General features: G+C 33.0%; 1 protein-coding gene across 2 annotated transcripts in view; it reads right to left on the reverse strand.

Annotated features, from left to right (window-relative positions):
- Positions 1-12,470, reverse strand: part of LOC147063418 (tRNA dimethylallyltransferase) — a 577,495-nt gene that overhangs the window by 409,521 nt on the left and 155,504 nt on the right. The window lies entirely within an intron of this gene.

A 12,470-nucleotide genomic window follows, 5' to 3' on the forward strand; every position in this document is an offset into this window, starting at 1 on the left:
GCTTTTGTTACTTTAATATTACATTACAATTTGGCTTTATTGTTTTGGTAGTTTTAAGTCTATTGCGGACTACTTGATTGAAAGGTTTGATATCGACTACTCCTTATAATCTATATAATAAATTCGATTAACGTCAGTTTAATTACGTCAACTGTTTTTGTGACGAGTGCTTCTCAACTGAGATCTTTAATTCTATTTTATGTCGATAGATGTTCTATAAAATAAACTATATATTTAAATAATTGCGAAATACCTACTAGGAAACTGAATTTATATTAGAATATTAGATATCTAATTACAACTTTTGGTTTTTCCCCCATAATAATGATCCAATATTAGAATACATAGAACAAAATATGCGCTATTATCGACTTACACAAATCATAACATAATATTATTTTTATGAATAGATAGATAAAAAGTATTTTAATCTTATCTGCAGTACTATGGACGATAGCAGAACTCTAAAAAACCGGTACAATTAATTATATTTGAAAATTAATACAATGCATCTCGCTTGACTTTTTAGAGAGCACTGGTTGAAATGAGGACAACCCTCCCCCCGCCCCCGCACGAATTTTCTGGGGGTTCACCGCCCGCCACTCGAACAGCCGGAAGGACTAGTTTTTCGGATCTCCCGCGCAAACTGAAAGGGGGCGAGTCCATCTCTACGCGGGAAGTGCGAAAAGGCGGGAAACTCGCGCGCGGAATTTTATTAATATAAAACCAGAGTTAAAAACGCGAACGTTGAGTTTTATGGCGAAATTAAAGCGGATGAAATGGTATTTAGATAAATGAAGTTTTTAAGAAAAGGATGTATTTTGCCGTTAGTTCATTATGGTTTGAATTTGGGGGCTTTGATAAACGCCAAGATCTGAATAAACATTCTTTTACGTATCTTCTTCTTCTTCGTCTTGTCATGTCTTTACTGGCAGCAACATTCCTCGGTTTCGTAGGATTTCGTCGGCAGTGCATATTATAGAGATTGTGTAGAGACCACATATTTCTCCATCCGAGTGTGTCATACCGTCGTTTTTCTATACTCAATACAGATTCTTCGGGACCTAAGGGTTACATTAAATTCCCGTGAGGACCGTAGTCTTTTTCGGGTAAAACGGCAATAGGCATGTGGGTAGAATTTAAATTTATTAATCAAATAAAAATAAACAACAAAAATACAATAATAAGTGAAAAGATTTCTTATTGATAACTTGGTATTAAACAATTGGATTGTAAAAAATATTTATATAAAGGAATTTTTGATATAGTATATTTATTAATATAACTTATCTACAATAAATTACTTATATAAAACAAATTTGTGGTATTAAATTTAATCACGAAGGGATACTTCACGTAGATTGGACATATGGTGTTCTGGGTGCCGCGAAAGTGCGACACTCTATTGCATAGCCATAAACATTCCGTTGCCTTGTGTGAGCCTTATTCAGCCAGTAACGGTGCTACACAAGCGATCTACGCGATGCAGGTCTCACATGGCGAGGAGGGAAGTGGCGTGACGTTCAGACGATCATTAAGTACGCATCACTCGAACTTATCATATTACACTGTTTTATAATATTATAATAATCAAAACTTTCAATCAAGTAGTTTACAAATAATCTCTCAATTGAATAATCGTACCTCGCATACTGTTTGTCCGCAATATACATAAAACTAGCAAAATAATAAAGCCACACTATCATAAATCATAATATTAAAATATATATCATATAATAAACAACCAAAAAACAATGTATTGTGTTTATTTATCAAATATGTATCCATAAAAAAATAAACTTAATAACTGGACATCATACCAAACTAAAATACCAAACAACTACAATTAAAGGTGATCCCGACGGAAAATGATGAACAACTATAATATATTTTCTCAACAATAACTTTCTTTCAGAATTTCCAGACATCAAAAAATATCATATAAACTTCAATAAAGTCAAATAAAATAAAAAATAAAATAAAATAAAGTCAATAAGCCCTATTAATAGAGGACTTGTATATTGAAAGGTTTTATTTGTTTTTTGATTAAATAAATACGATAAACGCAGTACTGCCATGTGTAAATAATAAATAAACGAGATGATTGGATTTAACGGAAACATGAGAAGTATGTATTTTGTTTGATTCTAGTAAGATAAATGCATTATATTATAGGTATCAAGCCAGGTACTTTAGCTAGTAACTAATAAAAATAAGTCAAATGAATGGATGTGGGAATGCTGACGAATATTGGAGTCAAGCACCTTACAACATTGGCCGTCATTACACATTACGACAGAATTAGTAGTAAATTCCGTGATCTCTGTCAAATTTTGTAGTTAGAGTAGAGAAAAGAGTACTACAAGGATGTATTCTCTCTCCCAATGTATTCATAATTTGCGGCGAATTAAATACAATCGTCCTGTCTTGAGGGTTGATAGATAGAAATCGAATTTAGATACAAATTTATGATAATGATCTTCTCGGATTCTTTAGGCTTCACGTTTATCTACATATTATGGTAAAAATACAACTTCACTGTCGCTACAACCGATTCTATGGCTGATCAATCAATTCAAGTTCACGATAAATTCATTATAATGAATAAGATATTAGAAAGTTAGAATGGTAGAATGGTAGAGCTTCCATATGAGGCGAGACATTGTATAATCTAAGATACGCCGATGACACCGTACTTATAACGGATAGTCCAGAAAAGATGGCTGAAACACTCCATCGGGTCGTGCAAGAAAGCATGCGTGTAGGATTCACATGACTGATATACAAAACCTTGTAAGAAAACTATTGTTATGTTCAATAGTTTCGTCATTGAGATCTATGTCTCTCAAAGAAAAATAATCTGTGAATACAAGATCAGAGTCGGTTTAATCTTTAGAACTTTGCTACAGCATTGACGTTTTAAGAGTAAAAATATTTTTTACTCCGTATTTGGATACACAGTAATAATATTACAGAGGCGAAAACGTCACCTTGAAGAAAATTACATTTCCTTCTTACTTCGTCTATTTCGGAAAATTCTGTAACCTTGGACCACAGGGCGGGGGAGGGCGTAGGTTGCATTCCATCGGCTGAGCTGCGAGCGCCCCCTCCCATCCCTGAAAAGGGTCGATGACGCGACGGCCTTGGGTTTGAAGGACGCGCGCACCCAGGCGGGTGGTCGACGGGGGCGGGCGTCGCCGGGGGAGGACACCCGGCGTGCACGTGGACCCGCCAAGGTCGCGGGAGTCGCGACGCATGCGTTGCTATGCCAGACTCATGCACGTGTGCGTGAGGGGGTGTGTGTATGCGTATACCGTATGGCCTCATTTTCGCGCATAAGCGAAATTTTCGTACTTATGTGGGATGCTCTGTCGTTCTGAAATGGCAATTTTACTTCTATATTAAAGAGAGAAGGCAATAACTACTGGATACCACATATTACAAAGGGTACCATGGAATGATCATTAAAAAAAAATTATTCTACATAATACTTACATCATAAAGAAAGGTTGCTGAGAGACGGTATTATATTATGCATTTATTATTAAATTAAACTGCATAATTCCCATCGATATATCGATGGCTAGAGGAAATAACTATTTTATGTTTTTAAAATGGAATTTCAAAAAAAGGAAAGGTGCATACACTTTGCTGAAACCTATTCGTCAAAGTTATCATAGTTTAATTTACGTATGAGGTATCGGATTGCAATAATTGCTAGTTGCAATGGCTGTTATGTTAGCAAACAATACCACTACACTGCAAGCTTTAACCGCAGTCATGGTGCCACTGGATATTGATTTACCTATACATAACGTTAATAATTAAGCTTATACAAAACAAAATTGAATTGGTAAAGAACTAGTTCACCAAAAATGTTTATTTTAATCAAATTATTAAAAAAATAATGGGTGGAGAAACAATATTTCAACCGTATATTTCCAAGATCACGTATGGTCAAAATCTGACATGAATATCGAAGGTATTCTGTATATTTTCACAATAGCATTTAAATAATATTTGAGAATTTAACGGTTTAAGGTTGTTTTGTATCGATTGTAATAGATTTTTGGGTTATCACCAAGTACTCTTCTTCCTTCTCTGTTGTACGTTTCGGGCTCGTTGTAGAGGCCATTCTCAAAACATAATGTATTGAAGTGTTCTGTAAAGTGTGACGTTTGTATTCAAATGCAAACAGAAGGCAAACGAAGACCTGGTCTACCTCGTAAAAGATCGTTTTGAGTTGGATTTAAAGATCTTGGGCGTCCTAAACTGGAAAGAAGCAGCTTTGGGCAGACCAGGATGGAGACAGATGATGGAGGAAGTCAAGACCCACACAGGGTTGTAGCAGGAAGAAGATTACAGCCAACTTGAAATTGGACTGTTTTATAGTATAAATACGTAATAAATTTAATTTACACGGTGCACAATTTATTTAAATAAATAAACACTATAATGTAATAAAACTACTCAATTCGTATGTTTCGATAAAAACGAATTCAAATATTTTCATGAAAAAATCTACAATTGTAAACCGAGGGTAGTAAAACAAATTTTACAACTTTACTATAAAACTTTCATTTAACCTCACTATTATATTTTTTCATCGAGATTTATTCATTATGGCTATTTTTAAAGGCATCGTTAACAGTTTGTCAACCTCTTCGAGCAACGTTTCTTCAACTGTAAGTTATAGGTAGGTAGGTAATATGTAAATAGACAGGTATGAGGTAGGTAGGCATAAGTGAGTAAATCTTTTAGGTGGCAGATTAAAAGTAACTTTACTTTTCAAATCGATTCTCTCGTCTGAGTGATGACATGTGGGAACCTATAATTTTATGGCCATTCAATATTGCAGTGATGTAACGATACTAGGTACATAGTTATAGGAAAAAAAACGATTTTTCTTATAATATATTTATATTTCAGTATTTTTTTACCATGACGAAAATTTAATCTATTATAGATAAAATATAACATACTAAAATATTTATAACATGTTTATTCGTAGATATAAGTAACAAGTTAAAAATAAAGCTCCAATCACTAAGTAATTACGTTATTAAATATACCTTATACCTTAAGTATATAATTAATACTGTAGGTACCTATCTGTAACTGTTAACATCTACATCATTAGGTGAAACAAAAGCCAAGTCAACATCGCCTTGATGGTAGCTGACATTCGATAAGGGATAGCAGAAGGCTTACATTCTGACGTTTCTGCTTTACAGTAACGAATCAAGGCAACTCGTGAAGGCTTAAAGCAACCGTATATATTGAGCTTTGAGAACAGATGTTTGCGACGGATACTGGGTATGCGATGGTGGTATGATTTTAGGAGTAACGACGAGATAAGAGAAAGAACCATGCAGCCTCTCATCCCGCTGAGAGTGGAGATTCGATGTTGGACCTGGCTCGGCCAAATACCAGAAGAGAACCTCAACATGGATAGCCTGTTCTTCCCTGCCTATAGGACAGGGTTGGAAAACATTTTTACGTGCGCGTGTCAAAATTTTCCAAATGTTATTTTTCGACTGTCCGACGTGCCGAGTTTTTCTTGGAGCATAAAAATGGAAAAAATAAAAATACTATTATTGAAAATGTTTAAAATTACAATCGACTTCTTGATATTCTGTCTTTCATCGTATTTCTAGCCGAATAGATATCTTTTTTTCTTTGAATATTTTTTCCTTGTTTTCATATTATATTCCCCATCACTGAGCGGTTTTCCATTTTTTGCGATTACTTTTGAGGCAACAACAACAAGTAGTTGTTATATTATATTGTTGATTGAATATTTTAATTTGTAATTGCCCGATCAATAAATCCTTTTTGTTCGTCCTTGTCTCATAATACTACTTTACTGACTTTCTGCATACAACTGCTTCACAATACAAAATACATAATGCCTTTGTGAATCATGCCATATTCCTTAGTCCAACAACTTTGAAAGGCTCTGCTACTTGATTTTAATATTATTTCTAACTAGTTATGTTAAATAAGATTTATTAAATTAATTTAAATGCACGCACTTGTCTTCACTGACACTTGCTAAAAGCAAACATTGGCTGGATCGAATAATTATTATAACCTATGTTGCCAGAAAATATATAGGTGTACGGAAAGATGAAAAAATATAAATGAAGAGTCTGGAAATACTATACATAAAAAATTGAATTTGTAAATCGTTCAAGTGCCAGTTAAATTTTCGTACGTGCCATCTCTGGCACGCGTGCTATAGGTTCGTCATGCCTGTTATAGGGTGTATACAGCGGACATATGGGATGCTGGTCCAGGGAACTCAGAAATACTGTTCTGTGCCTGGAACGATTCAAGAAGACTGGCTAACGACAAGGATTCTTGGAGTCGCCGTGTGGTGTCCACATGCTCCAGCTAAGGGGCCAACATGGCCGAAGAGAAAAGAAAAGAAGAAACCGTTATAATTTATTATTTTTCTCTTAATAAAAAAATATATTCAGCCAAAGTAAAATAATATGGTATTGCGATTTTTGTGTCACATTTTAGAGATTTATGATTTTTTTTTTTTTTTGAATATAAGAACCAGAGTTGAGAAACAAATTTGAAAAGTTACATGGTGCTAAGATAAAGGATACACGTACCTCATTAATATGCCAATATTGTACGCGGAACAAAAATCGTTACGATTTTATTATTTCGTAACGAAAACAATATGGTTATTCAGATTTGACCCACGCAGTTCCTTAAGGGGTTAGGAACTGTTTTCCATATCGGATCTCGAAGCACGCACGCTATCGAAGGTTCCTAATTTACATGTTCCGCGTTGACCCCTTCGACGCAGATATCTTAAATGGCGGTGTCGGGTAATTTTGGCGTCTTGAGAATACACTAAGAAAATCTGACTTTAGATAGGTATGTTAAGAAACAGGCTTCAAGCACACAAGCAGTCTACGTAGGTCGAAATATAAAAGACTGTACACACACATGTTGACAACATCATAAAAAATGACATAAATGTTCGATTCGACAATTAAATTTAATACAGGAAATTAATAAAACCGTTTGTTAGATAACAATACATTAAAACAATAAAATATGGTAAAATAAATTATTTTAATGTGTTCTCTGTGTGTAAAAATAATTAAATTTATACCATTTTTGTTTGTTAAGACTAAATTAATTACCTTCAACTGAACCACAATGACCGAAAGGCTAAAGCGTTGGATTATAATGCGGTAGGTCCCACGTTCGAATCCTGGGTCTGGCAAGTACACTTTTTTTTTCAATGTTTGTTTGGAGTCAAAGTATGTAATGTAAAGTAATAGATTGAGAGTCTGGCTAACATCTATTTCTCATTTATTTTTAAATATGATAATACACCACTCCGTTAAGGCCCATTTGTTCTTTTTTATAATCGAATATGGTCAAAAAGTAAAAAAAATATAAGTAAGTATGAGGTGTACAAATAAAAAAATATATGATAATCTATGCAATTTAATAATTATTGAGATAGCATATTATATCAACTTGGTGAAATTCCATTTTACAATAGTATAACATTATTTAGTAATTATATTAAATACCACTTAATAAGACTATACAATATATAGCGACCATACCACTCAGCATTACAAGTGTGACACACTTCAATATTTATGCTTTGTTGTCAAAACAAAATAAAGTGACAGAAGCGATTGTCAGCATTTTCTTAATCATAACCTAGATCAATAGCGTATATTATGACTTGTTTAATTGCGACAACGTCTCTTGTAATGTATGGTCTGCATTAGTATACATAGCAAGGTCGATCCATAACTCGTCAACGAGTCCGTCATTCGGCTCACTACTCATCACGAGTCCGGTCACTCGGAACAGTCAACCGTCGTTCACTCGAGTCCAGTGATGCGGTCCGATTAATCTCTCGATAACATAAATCTCATCAGTTAATCAGTACAGTCACTCTATCATCTTTATCATTGTATTTATTTAATCTTATATCAATAAACAAACTCTCTCCTTGAAACTTTCGAGCAACTACGACTTTATCTCTACACACCTCATCATCCCCACAGTTATAAATTGTATCTCTACCTAAATAGGTTGAGACGTTTTTTCCAGGCTACGAGTATATACATATAATCAAAATTATCAAGCGATTCATGTTAACATAATTTGTTCAATTTAATAAAGTAGAATAAAAAAGTAAATGTTATAAAATGTAGAATATGAACTTACATCATTTTGTTAAAATTAAAATTAATTGTAATTAATTATTAACCTGTTGTATTGAAAGAGTTGAATATTTTTTCTCTTCACATTCTGAAAACGAAAGCTCGCCATCGCTGTCGAAAATATTTTGAAAGAATAATTAATAACGTGGCATTTGGATTGATTGATAGCCAAGGGGGACTGTTAATTCAATACGAAAGCCACTGAAAGCTTAAAACTATACACACCCTTACCTTAAAACTGTATCGTTGACCGCAAAGTAGGTTTAAAGATGCACGTCTCCAAATGATGAATGTACTTACAGCAAACCTTAATTTCGCCCGCACATAAAAAAGTAGAACGAAGAAAAAAATCATACAATGTTATAAATCATGAAAACGTATGAATCTGAGAAGTAACATATAAAGAAGTACCTACTATATTCGATACTTTATTTGATTCTGCTTTTATTGCTGACTTCATTCACTAAACGTCAAATTTAGCACTTGGTATAAACAAAAATCAATGAAGTTTCCTCACAAGTTGTTTAATTTCGATTGTTTATTTTCAGAGACGACCTTGGCGTAGTTTCGTTCGAACCGTAAAAAGTATTAATAGAAGACGATTACGCCTAACGGAATAAAACCCTAGTCTGAAAGGTGGAAGATAACTTAGAATGTTTGATTCGCTATCGTGTTACCTGTGCATTAGCGATTGCGATCTCGAATAGATTTTAAACCCTGAGATTACCGGTATTAGTATTTCCAATTTCGTTTCCGGGAATGGTGAAAACGCGGGAATTTTTGAAAAAGGTATAACGTGAAAAGGTTCAAACAGACATTTCAGGTTTAGTCAGATGTTTAGTATAATTAAGCAAATATTTTTTTAAATTGTATCCAATAGTAATTTTTTTCCGAACCGTCTATCAATGAGCTTTTTTATGACCGTCTTTGAGCTATCGTGAATGAATAAAATGTCATACAATGATGTGATGTTTTATAAGTGGCTCTACAATCCGGTGTAGACTTTGTATGTCTCCCGAATAGGTTTGTTAACCATTTTTTAAATGAGAAATGGTTGTTAGTCATTGATTCACTCCGCGTTCTAGATACAGGCACACATTGAATAAAACAGGTGAATTTTCCAGACAAGGAAATAGAACCCGCGACCCGAGCAGATGACGGACATGGGACTATACAATTAGTGTATTTCTGGAAACAATGGTCAAGATAAATAATTCTAGAAAAATATAAATGTTCGATATAAACTGTAAAAAAAATAATGTTGTAACATAATTTTTCCATAAATGATGTAGTTTCAAAGTGATAGGTAGGTACTTTGTCAGTCCACAAAAATACGTATTTTCAAATTAACAACATAATACATAAAATACTATATAGTTAATATTATATTCTGTGTAAATCCCGAAAGCCGAATGGCAGAAATATACACAGTTGAATGTATTTATATACTTAGGTGTTTTAAAAGGATAGTTACAATTATATTTTTGAGATTTTGGCTTTCGGGATTCCCGTCTTCGTCATCGTCCGGCACCCTGTTTTCTCATTATAAATGTAGATAGATAATATTATTTGAAAATTGAGGTTAACCCATACTTCGACGAAAACAGCCTCATTCCGTATAATTGAAGACGCTAATATGTATAAGCACGTACTGAAAAAGATGTCTTTAAGGCCGTGTTTATAGAACAACTAAAAAACTAATCAATAAATATGATAACATTATTTAAAGTGTGAACTAAAATTTTTGTTACTTTCGCGATTTTAATAATCTGAAGCTTTATTATTTATGTTAAACCTTTTCAGTACCTACAGTTTTCGCTTGATATTTATTGGTGATAATCAACGCATGTTCTAGCTGAGTTAAATATAATTTAGTAAATCCGTAGCTTTATTAGGAATCGTGTATATAAATTCAATATTTAGGTTTAAAGCTTCAATATTTAATTGTGTTTTCAATGTCTGAGGGACACTCCCCGCCAATTTTTATTTCGAATTTCGATAGACTCTGATACATACACTGACGAAATTATTAAATAACTTTTATTGAGATGTATGAAGCTTTTAATAAATTAAATAATTATATAAGTACACATTATACATACCTAGCTACAAATTACAACTTTACAGGAAATTTAAAGATTTATTTATACCTATTTCAGTTTTCATATTATCATTATCAAGTTAAATCAAGGATTCTTTTAAATACCCAGATGTGACAATTAAAATTGAAATCATAAGCGTATAAGGTATTTTTTAATTCAAATTCGGCTGTGCTAAATTTTAGAGCGAGATAGACAGTTTTGACTGTTTAAACCGCTAACTTGTTGTAACAATTATAATACTTCAATGCAAACATAATATGATAAACTACCCTCGTTAACCGCTTAAGGGGGGACATGCTCAGCGTAGGTCAAAATGGAGCTTTTGTTCTATTTTCAAAGCTAATCCTGGACATACCTTAAACGTTGTAGATAATCTATTTATATAATTTTGAAGCCTTATTATCCTTTATATTTATTTTTAACATTTGATGACTGCATAAAGTATTTTTATTACATAAAATAGTATTCTTTTAAACCTCTCGCTCTAATGTTTTAGAATATAGTCATATTTCAGTACATAAATGTGCAGTGGTGTTAAGATTTTTTACATTTATTAATTTTTAAACGCATTTATAAAACCATCAGTATAATTTATATCGACATTATTATAGTGAAATATTTACGATAAAAAAATATTTTGATAATCTCTGTGATCCTAAATTTGACAAGAATTAGGCATTTTATTATTCAAAACATGGGCAAGATTCACACATTTGAATAATTCTAAAGATACCAATTATAAGCTATGTTTTTGACCATTCAAGTGTGATAAACATCCTACGAATAATGATTGCTTTATAATAATTATTGACCTAAGAAGAAGGTAGTGTTTTTTTTTAAATACGCCATTTCTTTTGGCATTCCCCAGTGGTTAAGCTACAACATACGGCCGTAGCCATAAATTGACAAACTATAATTAAAGTAGGGAGTATAATTATGTTATCGCGCGTGTTTGAACATGTACCTAACCGATTTTTTTTTTAAACGGTACATGTTCAATGAAGCAAAATTTAAATTAGGTACATCAAATAGGTACCCTCAGTTGATAGTATCAATACAAATATGTTAAATACTTCAGTGTATGTATAAATAGCCAAGGTATGTCTGCAGAAATGGAATCTTTCTGCGTTGTTTCACGTAGCGAGTTTCCTAGGATTTCGGGAAATGACCTCGTCATGTTCAATCTGACGGTATAAAAATATATTTTCAGTAATCGGTTATGTCTGTGTAAACATTCAGACTGCGTGCAAGTATTGTCCAGTAAAACTCACAAATGAAGAGCGATGTCCGGTTCAGTTATTTTAATTATTACAGATACCTACCCCCATTTGGGAATGATGTCATGACTAAAGAGAATACATACATTGTTGAGAACATATTTTGTGAGTACCAAAATGTAATTGTTCAACGCATTCGTGCTACCTGTAGGTACTCTTGTACAAATATGTGTCGTGACTCGTGACATTTGACCAAGTTGCAAAGGTCTCAAATTGAGCTTTAATAATTACAAGATAAAAAGAACTTTTTATATACAACGTTTTAAATTTTCTGTTGAATCATATAAACTTGACTTGACTAGCTGAAACGATCAAAAAAATTTATACTTGATAGAAATAACACTGAAATGTCATTTTGACATTTCATATTGATTTCCATAGTAACTTACGTATATATTAATAATTTAGTTGCTAGGACCCCATACCCCTCTAGCAACCATTAATAGTGGATTGGATTACGGATTTCTTCCGAAATAACTTTTCATACAAAACAGAATTAACTGAACATGAATTCAATTCTACTTAAAGATGGCTAAAAGTATTAAAAAATGCATTGGCATCGTGTTCTGATATAATCTAAAAGTTTCAAATGTCTAGCTAGTCGGGAAGTTAGTTAAAAATCGATTGCAAGATTTGTACTGGATAAACAAACACCGGACAAATAAGAATACGATCTAATAAAAACGTTGTAAAAATGGATGATTGTAAAGAATCTAGGAACCACCACACTGGTGTGATTGCGTCAAAAATAATCAATTTCATGAGAGATACGTGGACGATGAGGGCTCGGTCGCCCCATGAAGAAATTTTATAACAGATTTTTGTTTTACGAGAAATATATTATGTCAGTCACTTGTTCAACTCATTAAGTCCATGCT

This window comes from Rhyacophila brunnea, unplaced genomic scaffold, assembly GCF_057557595.1.
Source record: "Rhyacophila brunnea isolate RB1 unplaced genomic scaffold, BYU_Rbru_1.0 scaffold_9, whole genome shotgun sequence".
NCBI classification, from domain to species: Eukaryota; Metazoa; Arthropoda; class Insecta; order Trichoptera; family Rhyacophilidae; genus Rhyacophila; species Rhyacophila brunnea.